Raw genomic sequence first — 20,549 nt, forward strand, 5'->3', positions numbered from 1 at the left:
CAAATGTTTTTCACTTTTTAGCTCCATTCTACTTTTCATGAATGCGAATATATCGATATCGGATGGTTCGGGACTACCACGTTCGGAACGCAACCTTAAAGAGTTAGCTCTCAATTCAAGATCGGCCATTTCAATGGTTTCTTTTCAATTCACGTTATCTATCAAAGTACACAAAAAGAATGAATTTTGTTCAGCTAAGCTGAGGACGTGTTCGAGACAATAAACTATAATGCGCTCTCTTTATTTGCGTCCGTTCTCTTCCGAGTCTGAACTGAAACTGGATCCTGACTCGAAATTTAGATGTCTAATTGAAATATGATTTGTGGAAAAATTATTGGAAAATCAATGAACTATTTAGGAAAAAATATATTTTGAATAACCCGGTTTAAAAATCTTCAAAAAAAATTGAATTAAAAATTAAAAATGTTTATAGCTCAAAACATTTTTCCTGCTACTTTCCTGATTACCATTTTGCAGAGTATTGAAATTTCATATAGGGCATGGCTGGGTAAGGGAGTAAAAAGTGCCCCCAAACCAGCTCTATGAGAAATATTGTATAGGGTACCAAATAAAAAAGTTTGGTATTTTTTGAATCCCTATGTGGTTTACCATAGGATCTATGGTGAAAAGAGTACTTCTCAATTTTTGCACGTCATTCTCAATAGCCCCGAGATAAAAAATTCCAAAAAATTCTGAAAGTGCATCTTACTATGGTGTATCGAGAAATATTGTCGAAACTTTTTTGCATCAAAAATGTTAGCACTAAATTTTTTTTTAAATATTGATATTGTATTAAAAAATTGGGGGAGTTAGAGATTCAGTACTACTTTAATTCATATTAAATGTATTTCTACACCTTTTACAAGTATGCGCGATTTTTTTTCAGAATTTAGAATCTTTTTAGATCCAATACTGGTTTAATTTATATTCAAATATGTTCATATGTATTTTGTTTTTTTATCCCTTTTGTTTATTTAAGACTCATTTTAGCAATTTAGCTGTAACCGGGCCGAATTTTAATCGTATACATGTCAATATTTATCATATCTATAATTGCGTTAGAGTATTCTCTTCTTTACCATTGCATATGGAACACATTTACACAGTAGCCATTTAGGCGTAAGAGTATTCTTTCTGCTCTTCCATTATCCAGTTAAACCACCGGACAGCGATAATTCCAAGAACTGCGCGATAAAAAAAAAATCTAACAATTTTCAAAATAGATTTTTTAAATTTTGTAATATAGTTTTTCATTTTCATGAAATCTGTAATTGTGTTGTATTCATGTGTTCATAGAAAATTCCTCCAAAAATTAACACTAGAGTTATGGAAAATATTGTATAGGGTACCAAATTAGAAAATTATGTATTTTTTCTGAATCCCTATATGGTTCACTATAGAGCTATAGTTAAAAACGATGTTTTTTTGTTTTTTTTCCTATTCTCACTAGGATTGGGAAAGAAAATTTGAGAAAATACTCAAAGTGCGTCTACTATAAATTAAAAAAAATCGAAGATGAAACTTTTAAAATTAAAATATTTTTCTCGTATTCCGAAGTTTTGGATTTTTTTTTTAATTTTTAGATCCATTAAAACATAATTTTCATTTAAATGTACGTGTTTTCAATATGTGTTGTTTTTTTTCCAGAATTTTAGTACAACGTACAACGGTACGGTGCAATTTTTGGTAATTCGAAATTTTTGAAATTTCAAATAAAGTTTTGAAGCACAGTACTGCCGTTCTACGCATAGTTGTTCCATGTTCCAAAATCAGCAACTGAAAAAAATGCAATTAAAGTTTTGTACCACATTTGTCTACCAGAAGCTTTATGCATTTCTAATCAACAACACTCCGGATTTTTTATAAGCAGTAACCTATTGTCTAATGAAATGTGAAAAGTTTCCCTCACTTGAATCATTCAAGCTTGGTAACGGCCTTCAAAATTCATGGTGGGACAATTATGCCTAGGATATCAACAACAATTGGGACAATTGAACTTGATGTTGTTTTTGTGAACAAACAATAATTTGTTTGTGTTTTTCCGATAGATTATGCATAAAAATATCATTTTATAAAAAAAGTGATTTTATAAAAGAGTGATCTGAAACACCTTTGTAGAATATAAATCTTATTGTTATTAGGCATTCGCTAGCAAGGAGTACACGTGTTCTGTTAAGCTTTTTTATTATTTGTTTGAGAATTAGTTCGTTCTTCCAAACCAAAAATGAGTACATTAGCCCTGCTGAAAGCGTGACATACAATTTTTGTACTTGAACCGATTCTTTTATTATGGTTCTACAGAAAATACAAAAACATCGTTTTATGAAGAAATGTCAAAATCAGTGCCGAAAATGTTCACGTTCACGGCTTTCAAATACGGCGAATTTCAGCCTGCCTTGCATTGACAACCTACTGCTCAAGCGAGAGTCGATAATTATGGAACAACACTATCAATGAACACCAGTGCAATGAACATCAACATTGCCATGAAGTTCATTTTCGCCATGATATTCGTAACGTCGAATTTGAATATCATTGCGTGTTAGTGAAAATCAAAATTCAACGTCAACTAATGGAGAGTTAAATCGATGAATGGTAAGGGTAGCCATTTATCATACAAAATTCTTGTTTTTGGCGACTTCGGCAATGGAATGTATGGTAGAACTCTAGCTATATTTTATGGATCTACTCCCGATTGACCAGAAATGGCATACACCCCAATTATATGGGCAATGGGTGACAATAACAGACGAGCGAAAAACGAACATAATCTTGTTTTGATTTCCGGTTTAATGATACTGGCTATAAATGACCAGCAATCATATAAAACCCCTACGATATGGGTATTGAATGGAAGGGCTTAAACAGCGGAAGTCGAATATCGTATTCCGATGCCATTTTGGAAAAAGAGAAGCCATTATCTCTCGGTTAATTGAAAACCGCCCTAGAAGACCGAAAATGGAGTTAGTGAAGTGGAGTTAGATATAGAGGGCCTGATTCTCGAATACACTTCACGGTGGAAACGGAATAAACGGCACGCCACTGAACTACGTTTTACGAGTTAGTGAAGTGTCGAAGATAATAATGAGTTTTCAGGCAGAATGAGCACTTTTCAAATAAAAAATCATTAATGAAAATTAACTTCTTCGTATCAAACTGGTATTCAATGTGAGTGAAAAACTTTGTTTTCTTCATGTGATATAATAATCTCATACATAAATTTCATCTGAAGATAATTTGATATTATAATGATAAGTTTAGTGGGAAACTAATCTCGAATCCAGATGTCGACACCGTACCGTTGTCATCGCGGAAACGTTTCATTCCGTTTCCACCGTGAAGTGTATTCGAGAATCAGGCCCAGAAAGTGTTAGAAACTAGTATCGTGTTGGAGCGAAATTGCGACAGTAAAAGATCATAGAAAGCGGAAACCGAAACGGGAACGGACCGTACCCTTCACGCTAAAGATCGCGAGTTCAATTCTCACTCCCGACATTCTTCCAATAATGGTAGTGACAAGCCAGCCAAAAAGTGTTATAAGTCATTATAATGCAGTATAAAAAAGAAAAAAAAAACGGAAACGGAAACGGAAACGGAAACGGGACGCTCAACACCGCACAACGGTCAACGCTTAACGAAAGCTAATGTTGCTTTCTCCTGATTCCTGGCCCTTCTTTTGTTTCTAAATATGGAAATCAAACACGTTTTCAATAGAAATTCACTGCAAGCGATGAAGATCAACTTAACGTTTGTGATAATCATCTGAAATTATTGACATTGCCTGAATGCAGGCTTTCCGAAATTCGTTCTTGCTCTATTCGTTCAATATACCAGACAAAGTTCACGCGTCTCGACTCTTGTGCTATACTCATTATGACAGATATGGTGTTGAGTTTCAACAGAAGAGAATTCATCCGACACTGGGAAAAAGCTAATGTCTCCATTCGTGAACAGATTTTGATAATTTGTGGCACCGGTCAAAATTGTCAAAAAGTAACATGGGACAACTATGCGTAGCAGAGTACTGCTTCGAAATGTGTTCGTATGTGTTCTCTATATTTATGATTTTTTTATAATATTTCGAGGATTGAACATATTATTTTTTTCTAATTTACACCGTCTGCATATTTTGTTTCGATGATTTCATTGTGTTCGTAGATTTAAATTTATAAGCATAAACATTAATAAATAATAATAATAAATTCGATGGTGATTCGTTGACTTTTCGATAGTTATTTTATTCGACGATATGTCATGGTACATCATAGCAAGATACACTTTGAGTATTCATTTTTCTTGTTGTCATCTCCAAGCTATTAAGAATGGCGTGGAAAAAAGAAAAACTACTTTTTTAACCATAGCTCTTATAATGAATCATTTAGAGATTCAAAAAATGATTTAGAAAGAAATAAACTGATTTTCTAATTTGGTACCCTATGCACTACTTTCAACAGCGCTAGTGAAATGGTTTGGGGGTCTTTTTATGAATACACAAATACAATACAATCGTAGATTTCAGAAAAAAATAATTTAAAAAAACACATAAAAATATTAAATATATTGAATTTGTAAGATATTTTCGTGCCGCGTAGTTCTCGAGATATTCTGAAAACAAAATCACAAATATCAAAATACATATCTGACCATATTTGATGATAAATTAAAACAGTACAAAATATTTTTTTGTTGATTTATGGTGAAAATTTCTTTTGATAATATTTCTCGATACACCATAGTATTTCAGTATTTTTTTAAAATTTTCATCTCGAACATATGTAAAAAGTTTTAAAAAAACGGAGAACGTCGAGGCAATGGCTGGCTGATTTGGTGTGGAATTGCTCCGCAAATGATGATTTTTTTTCCTTTTTTTTATTTGACTCAAATTTTGCAGACGCATTCTTTATGACTAAAAAGGACAATTTGCATCATCGGTTCGCCATTTTAACTCTAGCCTTACTTTCGAGAAGGACCTAAACAATTTATTGAAAATTGCTTGAAAATTAATAACAAAATATAACTCAGAAATGGTTGGTCCAATTCACTCGGTGTCTTCCGCAATGTTTTAGGTTATTATTGGAATTATGTGGAGAAAGTATGTACCATTAAAAAATGTTTTATTTTTATTTTAATTCGAAAATAATACTGAAAACTCAATTTTCCCAAAAAAAGTGTATTTAATTTTTTTTTTATGTTGCAGCGAACAATTAATGAAGTAAACAGTAAGTGCACAAAATATGAAAAACTAATGGACGAAAAAAAAATTTAAAAAATAATGGATGTTTTAAAAATTGCTGAAATGTTTCTTATAATTGTTTTTAAACATGATTTTATGAAAGTACGCATTATTTGCAGTCAAAATGGTGTACGGCAAATATTTTGCCAAATGTTACCGTTTCTTAGATATAGTGGTTTCAAAATCAAGTTTACTGAAAATTCTCCACTTTTGGTCGTTTTCGAATGCTTTTCGAGTTTTTTTTTACCTAGAAGTACATTTTTTCTAAAAGAGTAGGTAAATTTTGACTGCAATGCTTGAATTCAGTGATGTGGTTGATTTTGATGGTTAAAGGTTGTGTTAAAATATACAGTACAACAAATCTCATTTTTATTAATTTTAAAGAAGAATAGAAAATAATCTTCAGATGTTTGATTTTTTTTGGAATTTGCAGTGCATAACAAATATTACTTATAGCAAAGTGGTTCAAAATAAAAAAAGTGGACAAAAATATTATAAGTATACAAGCTGACCCGGTTAACGTTGTTCTGCCATCTAAATTATTTCTAGTGAATATTTTGGATCTATATTTATTAAAATGGAGTGATGTCTGTCTGTCTTTCTGTCTTTCTGATTCTTATGGACTCGGAAACTACTGACCCGATCGACATGGAAATTGGTATGTAAGGGTTTTGGGACCGGGGAAGGTTTTCGTGATAGTTTGAGACCCCTCCCCCTCTCCTTGGGGGGGCTGCCATACAAATGAAACACAAATTTTTAAATTTCTCGAGAATTAATCAAGCAAAACAAATGAAATTTGCCGTGTGGCGGTTTTAGGGTGCAATATATGTTTCTATGGTGGTTAGATACCCCTCCCCCTCTCTTAGGGGGGGGGGTCTGCCATACAAATGAAACACAAATTTCTGCATTACTCGAGAATTAATCAAGCAAATAAAACCAAATTCGGCATGTAACGTAACGGAGAAATATGTTATTTGCAAGTGGTTGAAAAATCTTGAACGTGAATTGTGTCTGAAAATAATCTGATATAATAATGTCGAGTTTTGGTAGAAGTACTAGGAATTTTATAGTAAAAGGTAATTTTAAAGGGTAGATTAGAAGATCATTCATTGAATAATTCTGCGATTGGATCCATGAACAGCGCTTAGTAAAAAACGTGAATGTGATAACGAAAAATAAATTTTGGGCGGGACGAAGTTTGCCGGGTCAGCAAGTGTTAAATAAAACATAACTAATGTGTTGTCAAATGTTAAAATAATTTAATTTGAAGGAACAATTTACCCAGAAAAGATCTGTAAATCCGAAAGCAATTTAAAATTGTCAAAATTTGAATTAAAAATATTGCTCGATGTTGTTTAAATACTTAGGAGATATAGTCCTGACCCTAACTTAAATTTTGTTTCTATAAATACTGAGTTTAAATTTGATAAAACTAGAACCAGCGAATCATATGAAATAACTGAGTGGCTCCAAAAAATGGCTTACAAGAGAAGGGACGCAAAGAGTTGAGCAATCCTTTGACTATATTGCCTAAGTCATGGACAGCCGAGAAAATAAAAACAACATTCAACACAACTTTATACACAGCAACGGAAGCAAAAAGATTACTGAATGAAAGCGGCGTGCATTCTACTAAAAATATGAAGCACGCGGTTATGAAATATTGCGAGGACGATAAAACCAGTCGAGCAATGCCTGGTTAGCGTGATTGTATAATAATTAGGGAGGACAGAAATCGCCAAACTGTTCATAAATGGTTTATGACTACCACATTGCGGGAGGCCTACAACCGATTCAAGTAATTGAACACTGAAATACAAATCGAATTTTCATCCGTTGCTCAACTCCGGACTAAAAACTGTACACTCTTAACTAGCTCGGGAACTTACAACGTGTATGTATGGACCATTTATGAAAATGTGAATCTCACAGCCCACAGCCTAACGAAATATGGCTTATCTAATGAATTGAAAGTGTTCACAGATAGGTTGACACGTTAAAATACAGCAGTAGATCGGTTTTTACGCCGATGTGAAAATTATATCGATACAACTTCCTTAGAAAAAATAATATTATAATCAATGGGTGAAAAATGTGTTGATGAAATTATTTTTGAACAATGGGTCAGTTTCCTATTTCATCAAAAGTTAGAGAAATTGATACCACATGATTCCATTAAAAGAGAGCTTTCTTTTTTGAAAAATAAAAAAAAATGCGGAGAAGAGAATTTATGTATCTGATTTTTCAAAAATTTACACTTCTGCACATCAGGATGAAGCCCAAAGTCATCACTGGAATACGCAGCAAGCATCTATTCATCCATTTTCGATTTAGTCCAAGGAAAAAGATAAGCTTAATCATTTAAGTTTTGTAGTAATTTCCTAAGATTTGCGTCCTGATTCTGTATCCATTAATATATTTATCTCAAAAAATGATTGATTTTATGCGTCAAGAAAAGCACTTCAATTTGAACAAAATTTATTTAATGTCCGAAGGAGCTGCATCACAATTTAAACATAGAAAGAACTTTTACAGTCTTTGCCAATTTAGGAATAATCATGATATCGATGTAGAATGGGATTTTTTTTGCAATCTCACGGCAAAGGCCCTGAGACGCCTTAAGAGGAACAATATAACGCATGGATACAAGGGCTAGTTTAGCTAAAGAACGTGAACATCTTATTGAAAATACAAAGGAATTATTCGATTAGGCTCAAAAGCGAAAGGAGCAGTAACTAACCTAAATTTTCTTTTCCTATGCAACTATAACAGAGTGTGCAAACAGCCTAATGAATAATATTCGGAAGCGATTACTATTTTCATGGAACCCATATATACCATTGATTTACTCCAGTTTCCATAAATGAAATAGAAGTTAGGCAATATTCAAACTGTAATGATAGTAAAAAAATTGTTCGAAAGAAAATGAAACTATCTATCATTTTATAAACACTTGAAATAAAATACTTTCAGATTTTTTTTATTTGAATAAACTCGAAAAACCATCCGTAAACGACCGGAAGTTGCTGAATTTCAGTAAATTTTATTTTGAAATCACTGTATTTAGGAACGGTAGCAATTAATCAAATTTTACCATTTTTTAACTGAAAAAAAAATCCATCTTTTTTAAATTTTGCGCACTGGTCAATAAATTTCATTAGTTGTGCGCTGCAAGATATCAAAAAATAAAAAAAATAAATACCTTTTTTGAGAAAATCGAGTTTGGAGTGTTTATCACGCAAAAAATAACACATTTTTTTCAACAGTACATACCTCCATATAGCCCAATAATAACCTAAAACATCAATCGGACCAACCGTTTCTGAGTTATATTTTTTTGAAAAATTTCAACAAGTTTTGTTTAGGACCTTCACAAAAGCTTTAGCCTTACTTTTGTGAAAACAAAATGGAAATCTGATGATACAAATTGTCCTTTCTGCTCATAAATAATGCGTCTGAAGAATTTGAGTAAAATAAAAAAATACAACAAATTCGACCTTCGAATTGAAATGGAGTCGCTCATATCCGAAATTCTCCAATTCTAACTGAAAACAGGATTGGAGAACCTCAATGCAATAAACGAGATCCGAAATTGTGGTCGCCTATTGTCTTTGAACCGATAGTTGCCGCAACACATCTTTCAATATTTCGAAATCTAGCGCCCCAATCAACAGTTATTAACCTTTTCACGCGACTCAATTTGTTGTTGCTTGCCTTTCAACAGTTTCCAATCTATTTCACCAAATCATCATAATCAATCGACACGATTCGATTTCATAACTTCTCCCCTTCAAATTGGATTGTACTGAAATATATCTATCGCGTGTCGGCATCTTAAATTACTCCACTCCGATCATTCCGGAACGATCACGAACCTCGAGTAATACTTTGAGGACTTCAAGTTTAACAATAAGTCTTTTGATCCGCCAGCCTGAAATCGATACCTGGTGGACAAAGGTGTTTCAGTACTAGGCAATTCATTCCCATGACCATTTCGATCCATTGGCTGAAGCTACTTCGTGGAACGGTGGACTGTAATTGAATCACAAAAGCTGCGACAAGAGGATTATTTGGATTTGAATAACGTGTTGCCATTTGCATAATGGGGTAGATGTGTGCGCTCTCATTGTCGCGAGTCTCGCGAGAAGATTTCGACTATTAAGCTAATTAGCTCCTAGGGTAAATTTCCTTGCCGGCGCCGGGATTGTCTCAGGTGCCGTGTAAAGGCTGAGGCAACGCGATAGGTGTCTTGTGGAATTGTCACTCGCGTCGGACTCATCAAGTCACACACCCGATTTGGGACAACTCGCGCGGGATCGGTCAATGGCGGCGGGGCTTATTGCTATTCAAATTGTTTTCGCTTGGCTCGAGTGAGCTTTCGGAATTCGAAGCATGCTCGCTAATTTCCTTCAAATTGCAGCCACAATTGTTTTTTTTTTTCATTATCACTGCGTGATTCATGAATATTTTCAAAATTAGCTTGTGGGGAACTGTAGAACGTTTCCTCTTTCACCTAGCGCTAAACATCGGAACACACGTGAGAGGACTGTAGACGACTTTGCGGTGCTCACTTCAGACTATTTTCATACGATTTGTGTTAAATTTGAATAACAATTCGAGCACCATCCGCCAGTGTCCAGTTTGGGATACGTGTCCACTTGACTGGTTTGTGATGATATCCGATTACCAGAAATGTGACTAATCAGCGAGCGCTTTGCTCGGAACAAAACCGTCGAGGGGTTCGCACTTAAAACCCATGAGCGTCGGATTTCGATGAAAGAAGAGATGTCGATAGCTCTCGAACGCCGACTTGATGTCGGAAATTCCGATGGAATGATTTAACTCGGCGAAAATTTATATGGTTTTTTTCCCATCAGCAACATCTGGCCAGCATCTTGATTCAATGAATCGAGGTATGTGTTGTAATGTGTGATTGTAATTGTTGTAATTGTAGTGGTCAACGATGGTAAATATTTGACTTGAAGGTTTGTTTGATATGATTAATATGATATTAATATTTTTTCATCAATATTTGACTTTATTATGACTTTATATTTGACTTTATTATGACTTTTATATGTCGAACTAATCAACAAAGTACCGAAGATATTTTTTTCCTATTATTATTATCTGATGTTGTTTCGTCCAATTCTCGCATTACCGTTGATTGGAAACAATATTTTTGTATGAACATGGATTCACTGCACGAAAAGTTTTTTTTTTCCATTTATACATAAGTCATAGATTCACATTTTTTTTTTAAATTAATGTTTGAATTATCTGAATGAATTTGAATTTTTTCATAGAATTTATAGAGTCGAATTGCTCAATTCTGTCGAGGGGGCAGGCGCCTAGAAATAATATGTTATTTTTTCTCAATTATGTAAACTGCTCTAGTATGGATTAAAGAATGTGACATGTCGGAATTTCGGAGAATTTGAATATTTTTTCATTGACTTCAGTCTCATTTCTGCGGACGAACATCATTTTTTTGCAACAACTTTTTTTCGCACATTTTTCGACAATAATAACAATTCAGTCGTGTTGGATACAAGATTAATTATTGATAATTATTGATTAATGCTTATTAAAACTTCCACGCTTGTTTTCAGGAAAAAATTCTCATTTTTTATTTAACACCCGTTATACATAAAACCCTCCTAAATTTCATAGTGCTAACCATACTCAAGCAAATGTAATTACTCAAATTGTGATTTGTCCGCTACGTTTCTCGAGAGTTGGTTACGAGCAGGGCCCGAAATCTTCGAAGGTGAAAAATGAAGACCGACTCTACTCTCGGTACCCTCGCTTCGACTAGAACTACTTCGGCAGTCGCATCCAATAAAAAGTGACTTGACTAGAAAATGAATTGACTAGCGTTGACTAGCGAGGATGACTGGTGAACTTGTCCAGTCAGTGGTTATTTTAACTGACGCGACTAATGAATACAAATTTGCCCCTTCATTCGACTGACTTCAATCCACACTTCCATTTCCCCCTGACACTAATTTTATACTTTAATATTTTATACTGACACTAATTTTATACTAATTTTATAAGGCCTAGATTGAGTTTCTTATTTTACGTCCATATAAAGAGGAACGAAAACTTGATTTCTGATGCAAAAAAGTAGTTACCCCATGAATGGACGGTTTATTGTCCACCCGTTGTGAACTCGGATCAACCAACTTACACATTTATCAAGTATGCTGTAAGGTCCTCGCGTTAGTATTAGTAAATGGCGAGGAAAATAGTGAGTAATTTTCGTGTACGATCCAAAAAAAACTAGCTTACCTGTAGCGTATATCAAACCACATTGATCTCAAACATCGATGCATGCATAATGATACATGGGATAGAGAGAGAGAGAGAGAGAACCGAATTCGTTTTGGGAGATGTCACTTAAAAATACAATGAAGACTATTTGAGTGGGAAGAACGAAATGATATAGTCGAGTCGGTAGAGGGAGATAGCGACTGAACGCCCGACTGACTGTTTAGTCATTTTGGCGGAGAAACTGCGCGAAGAAGCCAAAAATTATTTCCGACTGAATACGGATATAGTCAATCAGATAGTCAGCTGACTATCCTCGGTTGACTATGACTATACCGAGCCCTGGTTACGAGTTTTTTCTATTGAAAGTGTCAAAGAGTTTTACTGGGAAATCATGTTAGGTTGTGCATTTTTTTAGTTAGTTTAATGTTGCATGAAATTTTTGCAGATCCTTTCGTTTCTTCGATTTTTTTTACTAAACATCGATTTTTCGATATATTTCGTAGGGAACATAATATTTTCAATTACACTGACTTTAGAAACGGCATTCTTCTATCCTATAGGTTGCCGTTTTCGTGGTATTCTACAAAGACAAGCCACTTAAATTCTAATATTCTTTTTAATATTACGATAAATGGGGACCCTTCATACCATCGTGTTCTCATAGAACCGAATATCGATTTCATATTCTACCCCGATAATCGAATTCCTGGGCTGCCATTCGGTCCGATTCGAGAAACGTCATTTTCCAGTGAGATTTATTGCGCTTCGCGTAGCAGCAGCAGCACCATTTACAGCCAGAACCCAGAACCTTCGCATCCCGGGGTGTGTGTGGTCAGTTTTTCCTTCGCTCCTCAACGGGCTGGTGCATTGAATTTCTTCTTCTTCTTCTTCGCCCCGCTTTCTGTGTTACAACGCAGAAAATTCTCCGCCTGGACCAATCGCCAAACGAACGAGACCAGAACAAAGGCTATCAATTTCCACCGATCGATTTCTAAAGCGAACTAAAAATGGCATAAAAATAAATATGCTGATTTTTCCTCGGTGATCTCGGGTTTCTTGTGCGTTGTTTTGTCCAATGCCAGTTCCGTCCCCATCCCTACCCCGAGGACCGCGCTCCAGTTCGGTTTCATTTGCAGTATCGCAAAAGGAAGCAGCCCTCGTTATGCTGTTTCTCTCTGTCTCTCTGCGAGGCAAAGCACATTCAGAGCAAATGAAAAACTTTAAATTGTAAATTGAACGTCGTCTTCCTGCTGCCCGTTCGGCGCGGAACCTTTGCTGCTGAGCGATGCTATCTGGGTGGGAAAAGTATTGCTATTTTCATAATACATGAGCATCTTCGTAGATAGACGCTGCCGAAGCAGGGGAAAAAATAAGTGAACGTTTTGCACACTTTACAATGAATTATTCCCGCTCCGCTATTCTATACGAGCGACAGATCCTACAAGGTGTAGGAAAAAACACCTTGTTCATTGAATCGATAAATTTATGCTTAAATAATACATTTATTCCACTTCCCCGGCTTCCCCGTCGAACCGTTCCGACCTGGCGACGAAGAGGTCTCGCGATGATTCCGCGGGCGCGATAGGGAGAAGATTCTTTGTATTTCATGTTTCGCTGCAGCATTTCTTGCACCTTCGCTTGGTTGCACAAACCAAACCTAACCTAACGTAACCTAGCGAACCTGGGATCTCTCCGGTACTATATCGCTCGCTTCTCCCGTTTGCATTGCCTTTTTCAGGTGACGACTAATTGTAACATAATGGCATACAAGCACTCCTTGAACCCAACCACCGCAATCCGAACCCAGTGTCGCCGCCTGCCGTGTCAGTGCCAAAGGATGATGAGCGCATAGCACGGTGTTTTCCTCAGCATCCGAAGACAAAGACAGAGACAGAAACAGAAAGCGAGAGAGGCCGAGAAACAGAGTGTCTGCAGTGCAGTGCAGATCTTCTACGCGAGATATAAAAGGTAAGGAATTTTAATAGAGTTTTGTGGGATTGTCGTGTTCGGGTCCGTACGATGGTTTGGCACGTTAGCAGTAATGTCATCGACGCGAACGCGAGATGCTTCCGTTTTGAGCAGTTATTCTCACTCCCAACGGCCCGAGCAATAGTCGTTAGGGAGTATTTGAGCGGTGAAACGGGAGTACATTAAAATTTAGGGCGCCGGAAAAAAGGTTTTTCCTTTGTTAGTCAATTGGGGTAGAATGGGTAGGATTGGGGCTTACTGGGAAGAAAATCTATTTCATTTTACCTGCAATTGCTCGAACTTGTGCTTGGGTAGACTGTACATTTCGTAATTGCATCCCTTGATCGACCTTACATATCGAAATTGCGTAACGAACAAACTCACTTCCCCTTGGGAGTCCAATTAAACTGTTCAAAAGTCGATGATATCAATATTGAATAGTCAGTAACAGAGTCTTTCACGTTCTTCTTTTTTCACGTTCACGCACACGGTGGACCAGTATGGTCTTGAGTATTTAAAGAAGGCAACTTCTACCTTTCTCATCGCGTAGGAACCCCTATGAATCGATGGTGTACTTAAATATCAGGAATTGGGTAACCTAAGAATCAACGTGGTTAGCGTCAGTCAGTTTCAGATTTTGTATCCATAGTCTGATTATACATTTCCATACACATCCAAACTTCAGTATCATATGCAAGGTTCTTCGCCGTCTCAACGCAGTATTGCTTGCGTCATTTTTATTAGAACTTTGTTGAGATTTCTATGCCAAATAACACGCCTCGAATGCATTCTGAGAGGCAAGCTCTAGAATACGCGTGACCACAGTGCAAGTCGAAGGAAATTTCTTTGACGAAAAATTCCCCCGACCAGAATGGGAATCGAACCCGAACCCCCGGCGAGGGTTACCATCATAAAATCTGTGTTTTTGGTCTCAAAAAATCTTTTTATCTGAGTTTTTCCTCAGAAAATCTGTATCGAAATCTGTATTAAATTTATAATCTTAGCTTTAGTATCATTGATTGGCATAGTTATTAGGGATTTGACGATGTTGATAGTATCCACGTAAAAATTCACATTCACTGTACTTTAGTGGGAAAAGATAAGCAGTGTTATTTATTTATTGTAAAGCTAGCACAGACTTTTTCATATTTTCGTCTTAGATTGAACATAAGAAAGAAGTACTACACACTACATATGAATGCCGAAATGACTTTCATCCAGACAGATTTGAATGTTATATAAATAAAATTAATGAGTTGAGAAGAAATATTACTGAAATCACGCCAGAACTACTATTGGATCGTTATTTTGAAAAATCTGTAAATCTGTATGAAAAACAAAAAAATCTGTAATCTGTGTCTACAGATTCTTGGTTCCAAAAAAGTTTGAAAAATCTATATAAATACAGATTATTCTGTAGATATGGTAACCCTGTCCCCGGCATGTTAGGTGTGACGCTAACCACTCGGCCACGGGAGCACATTATATTCAAGGTTATAAATAACAGTTTTCAGACTCTAACTTGGAGTCCATCCTTCGAGATCCATAATTGAAACCTTATAAAGGTCAGATTCGATTATATATAGTCGACCATTTTTTTCAAAAATTATTTTCAAATCCTATACATAATCGAATCTCAAGAAAACAATTTATTCATTAATGTATGAATGTCAAACATTAATAGAAAAATAGCTTTTTTGTGCGTCTTCCTTTACAATAAACAAAACGAACTTGCGATTAGTTTAGTCCCTATCATAAAACTCTTTTAGAATAAATATAACGAACTATGAATCACACGATCCGCAAATAAGGATCGTGCGAGGAGAGATGTATTTATTTATTTGGGATCGATCCGTCCCTATCATAAACCTATACCTATGATTCACACGATCCGGAAAAAGGATCATGCGATAATGATGTGTTTATTTTGCCTCGATCGGGCCCTATCGTAAACTTGGGTCAGTGTTTGGATTTCGATCAAAATCAAATGATACACAATGTGTCATGCAAGTAAACTCTCACGAACATATAACCATATATGAGAGGACCACTCAGATACTTGTATGAATGTCAGTAATCACTTGTGTAATATTTAGTGATTAAACTAAGAGAGGAACGAAGACTGTTGATTGCATATCCGATCTGTATCAAACATCGCATACCATTTTCGAAGCCTGCATACAAGTTTGAACCGCATATATCGTCCCATTTTACTATAGCGAAACCCACTGCACAGACAAATGCAAAGCAATAAATGATACAAGAAAAATTACGTCATCATTACGTCACCATTCGCGGAGAGCAGCGAATGGGGAAAGAGATAAAACGCGAGAGTTTCTGCTTCTCACCGGAGCGGTGTTGCTAGTAAAACTATGCGGTCTATATGAATATACACATTTCAAGGGATAGCGGCGTTAAAAATGGAAAATATAATCTGACTACCCTTCCCTTAGCCTCTATCGAGCTAAATAATCATATAGTTTGCACTCTCTGAGACTTAAAAATCAGGATCTGCTACATTAGCTGAATATGAATCTTTCGCTTTGCGTTGTCCGTACGATCCTGCTGTTTCATGATGCATGGAGAGGTCGGTATGCATATGTTAGAGGCAAAGAAGAAAATAAGCTTTCTGCACCGAAAGCGTATATGATAGCTTTGCTTGCATGCTGGTGTGCAATGAAGTGCGAGCCGATGCAGAGTTGTCTCGTTCTCTTTTGTGTCGTGATTTGCAGCACATAACAATAATAGAATACCGCTGGGGGAAATGTTTCCTGAAAGATCATATTTGAACGAACGAAAGCGATTTTTTCAATGAGTGGATCATTTGGCAAACACTGACTTGGGTAAATAAACCCGTCTGTTATTATGGGGTCGCTGCAAATTTGTTTTTCGAGATGAGATTAGATCTTGACATTTCGTGCAATTTTAAGACATTTGGCATCAAATTTTTTTCGGAAACCCCGATTTCCTTTACCCCTCCCTTGGGTGATTTTTCAATTTTCAAAAAAACCCAAACTTTGACCGCTTTGCGCCACTCTCCCTTAAATCCGATTGATCTGATATTTGGCATAGAGTGTTTTTTCGAAGGTGCCTTTTTTCAGACCTCAGAGATTACTCACGCACAGATCGCCATTCTGTGCCGAAGATAGATGACGCTAATTCGATTCCAATTGAACATCGATTAAGTATACGTCTGATTGCTGATAATGTATCAACCGACAAGTAATGCACGATAAAATTTGCAGCTTACAAATCAGATAAAATAATAAGCCGGTTGAATCATTTGTCTACCATAAGGATTCTAGTTTCTGCATGAAAAAATCACAATATTTGTACATCAATCGTATAGCCAATCTAATCAAATCTAAGAAAAAGAAGGGGTCACGCGTCTTGGAAGAACTGGCATAAGAATTCCATTACGTTTTACAACATTCAGAAAATTTATCAACCAGCCTCTCTAAATATTCAATGGAATATAATAATTCTTGCATAAATTGTTATGTTGCTATTGATTCGAAATTGAAGGATATAATAGAACGAATTTTGAACACAATTCTGAGTAACTCCTTTGAATGAACAGAACAGTGCCGACGATTCAAATCTTTAAAAAATTTGCATAATTCTCACCCAACCTATTAGCCGCGGCAGTCACTTTTAAACAAAATATAATATATCCGTTCATTCATCTGAAGTCAATATCTCAACTTATTAATACTGCTTGCTAATGAGTTGGGAAAATTAAAAGCCAATTAGACTCGAACGAAACCAATCACTGACCCAACGGCCTCGGCACAAGTGTTCGGTCCTCCACCCCCACCCGTGTGCTCTGGTTCGCTCGCTCGTGCTCATTAAGCCTGGTTAAGCGTACTTAATGATAAATAAATAAGAGTAATATTCACCGGGCGAACAAAAAGTAAACTCATGCTCACGTCGTGCCCGGCTCCTTGTGCCCCAGCATAAGTAATTCCAGGTCATTATCGCTTCAACCGGAGTGCTGTTTGTTGGTCATTGCTCGTTTCCTCTGTGGCCCGGCAGGACGCGGCAGGAGTTGCACTTCTCGACGCCTCGACGCCCGGCTCGCGGGCACCAAATGGGCTGCATGTGTATCAACATCATATCCATTACATTGATTCACGGTGCCTATCTAGATGCATAAAACGTGTATACTATTGGCCGAACACTGATTCTGCTGGGCGATAGTATCGTTCCCCCTTCAGCTGGTCTCGTTATGCGGGCACCACGGCTAATATGTTATGACCCTCCAGGTCTCCACCCCACCGAGAGATCGACACGAAACTGTTGCGCTTGGTGGGATACGCTCTCACACCCTCTCTCTGTGTGTGTGGTATATACGATGACCTCAAAAAGCGATTAGTTATTGCTCGCAGATAACGAACCTGACCTTGGAGATCAGCTGGTGGATTTCGACCAACGGTTCGTCACCCCGAACAGCGATGTGGTGTTAGAATTATCACCGTTGAATAATTTTCCCATAAATTTGGCACAGACCGCATCGAGTTCTGCGCAAGAAACCCCAACCAAGATCCGGGGGAAAAAAAAGCAACAGGAATCAAGCATACGCAAAGTGTGATTTGCGAAACAAGAAAATAGCATTAAAATCCTAGTTTTATTTATATTTATAACTCGCTCGTTTTATTTATTCCCATCCTCGGTCCGTGCTGGGCAGTCCAGAATCGGTCAACAGTTGCATTGTTCCAAGCATCGGTGCAGCTTCTCTCGGTTTGACTATTTGTATGGAAAAAAAACTTCTTCGGCTATTATTTCTGCTCCGTCTCTCGCCTTTCGGGGATTGTAGCTCGCAAGCGACCAATACCATGAAAGATCTGCTGCCCATCATCGCTTCAACCCTGCAAACAAAATGTACAGCCGGGCAGCGCATCCAAGCGTAAATCGGGCAATGTTATTCTTTTGCGAAAGTGCTGCTGCTGCAAACACTGCTCGGAGGGAATTCTGCGGCCGCCGCACAGCTGGAGATCTCGAGTCCTAAGATTTACGATTTAAATACCACCGAAGCGTCATTGTTGCTGCAGCGGTAAGAAGGCCCCGACGGGGATTTCTGGTCGTTCGGGGTTCGGGGTCTTCGGGGTGCTAATGGAAATCGACGTTCCATGTGCAAGTGGAGAAACGGGAATGGACACCAACAAAGATGAAAAACGACAGGGAGAGGGAAAAAAATAATGCTCCCCTGAAACGGAAAGTTCTGCTTCGTTAATAGCTTTTCGAAGTTTGCACCGCATTGCATTGGCCCCTTCTGCTGCTGCTGCTGCTGCTGCTGTCTGCGGCATATTAAAGTTTCTCACCGTTTTTGCATTCTGAACAAAAAAAAAAGTTGCGCCAAGGACTGCATTAAGAAGTTGGTTGGAGAACATGAACGATCGTTTAAATAACCGCACCGAGCCGTTGTCGTAATCTCGAGAAACGGATCTCGGCAGCAGCATTGTGTCCGATTTTGGTTCAACCACAACCCCTCATCGCAGGCAGTGTGTGAGTGCAGGTGTTGCAGGAATAATTGAACTCTTCGGTCGGCTCGCATATGAAGGCGAAAGGGTGGGAACCAACGCTCACCAACTATTTGCATTTTACCGAGCCGTCCCAATAAATCAACGTACACAACGTTCTTGATCCATTTATCACCATCGAGCGTCGAGGTGAACCGGTCCGAGCGAGATTGTGGATCTTAATGAAGTCTAATTTGACATGTGAACGAACTCTCGTAACGGATTTCCGAGCGCTGGGGATAGCGTGACGTCTTGTGGCGGAATCATATAGTTGATTACTGGAATATTCAGTTGTCACAAGTGATCAGAGATTATCCGACGTTTCACTTCAACAATTATTTTTGACGTAGAACTACGTCTTTCAGGAAGGGTGCCAAATCAGAAAACAGGTCACGTTTTTATGAAATAAAGTTAACGTTAATAACTATTTTCACTGTGAACGAGTTCTCATGATTTGCATACCAATCGAATCGGAAATTTTCCTAAGATTTGTTTGATATGCTATACATTACAATTCGTCAATCTCTAACGGTTTAAATTCATGAAAACTGGAAGAACTTCCTTTTTTCCCATATATTTGTTCTGCCGATTTGTGTGCTAACCCTACCCTATCTCGAATGCCTATAACTCGAACATTTCTTAACAGATCAGAAAGATGTTTGCATCAATTGACAGGAAATATCGCGTCTATCACAATTAATAAAATATTATTTTTTATTAGATGAACAATTGAATAACTGTAAAATGTCAAGCGTTATCTAAACGCTAAGTTTTGATTGGCCCGATTTACGGTTTCCCCAGCACAGACTTCAAAATCCATGTACCTGAGGAAATCCGCTCTGCAAATATACATGCAAGTCGGGGGTATTTTTGTTCCCACCGAGCTGTGTTTCCCTAACACGGACTTTAAAATAAATGTGCCTGGGGGAATCCGCTTTGTCACAACATGCAAGTTGGGGGTATTTTTTTGACGTGGGACTACGTCTAACCGGAATATATGGAGGGTAAAATGAAAACCTAAACACAGAACATGCAGGAAAAAATGAAAGATTTCGAATGCTTATAGCTCGAACATTTCGTACTGGATAGGAGAGATGTTTGCATCACTTGATAGGGAATATTTCTACGCATCTATCGCAACTAACAAAATGTTGTTTTTCATTAGATAAACAATTGAATAACTGTAAAATATTAGGCGTTATCTAAACGCCCTTACTGCATCGTTTTGATTGGCCCGATTTACGGTTTCCCTAACACAGCCATCAAAACCAAGCAGCCTTGGGGAAATCGGCATTGCAAATACATGAAAGTAGGGGGACTTTTGTTCTCATCGAAAAATGTTCCCTAACACAGACTTTAAAACCAAGCAGCGAAATCGGCATTGCAAGCACACGAAAGAGCCTAGAGGCGAGTGAACTGAAAAGTTTAAACCCTCTTAAAGCCAAAAAGAAGAAAAAGAACACACGAAAGTAGGGGGAGCTTTTGTTCCCACCGAAATGTGTTCCCTAATAGAGATTTCTAAACCAAGGTGCCTGGAGAAATCGGTATTTCAA

General features: G+C 37.2%; 1 protein-coding gene across 6 annotated transcripts in view; it reads left to right on the plus strand.

The window, feature by feature from the left end:
* The window catches only part of LOC129771653 (insulin-like growth factor-binding protein complex acid labile subunit), a 671,410-nt gene that overhangs the window by 472,304 nt on the left and 178,557 nt on the right, over nucleotides 1-20,549 (plus strand). For 5 of the 6 annotated variants that reach the window (XM_055775520.1, XM_055775519.1, XM_055775522.1 and 2 more), the window contains one exon: nucleotides 13,248-13,477. The exons of the other annotated variant lie outside the window; for it this stretch is intronic. The gene's annotated coding sequence lies outside the window, so the exon portion shown is untranslated. The remainder of the gene's footprint in view (nucleotides 1-13,247; nucleotides 13,478-20,549) is intronic. 6 annotated transcript variants of the gene reach the window in all.

This window comes from Toxorhynchites rutilus, chromosome 2 (assembly GCF_029784135.1).
Source record: "Toxorhynchites rutilus septentrionalis strain SRP chromosome 2, ASM2978413v1, whole genome shotgun sequence".
Classification (NCBI taxonomy): domain Eukaryota; kingdom Metazoa; phylum Arthropoda; class Insecta; order Diptera; family Culicidae; genus Toxorhynchites; species Toxorhynchites rutilus.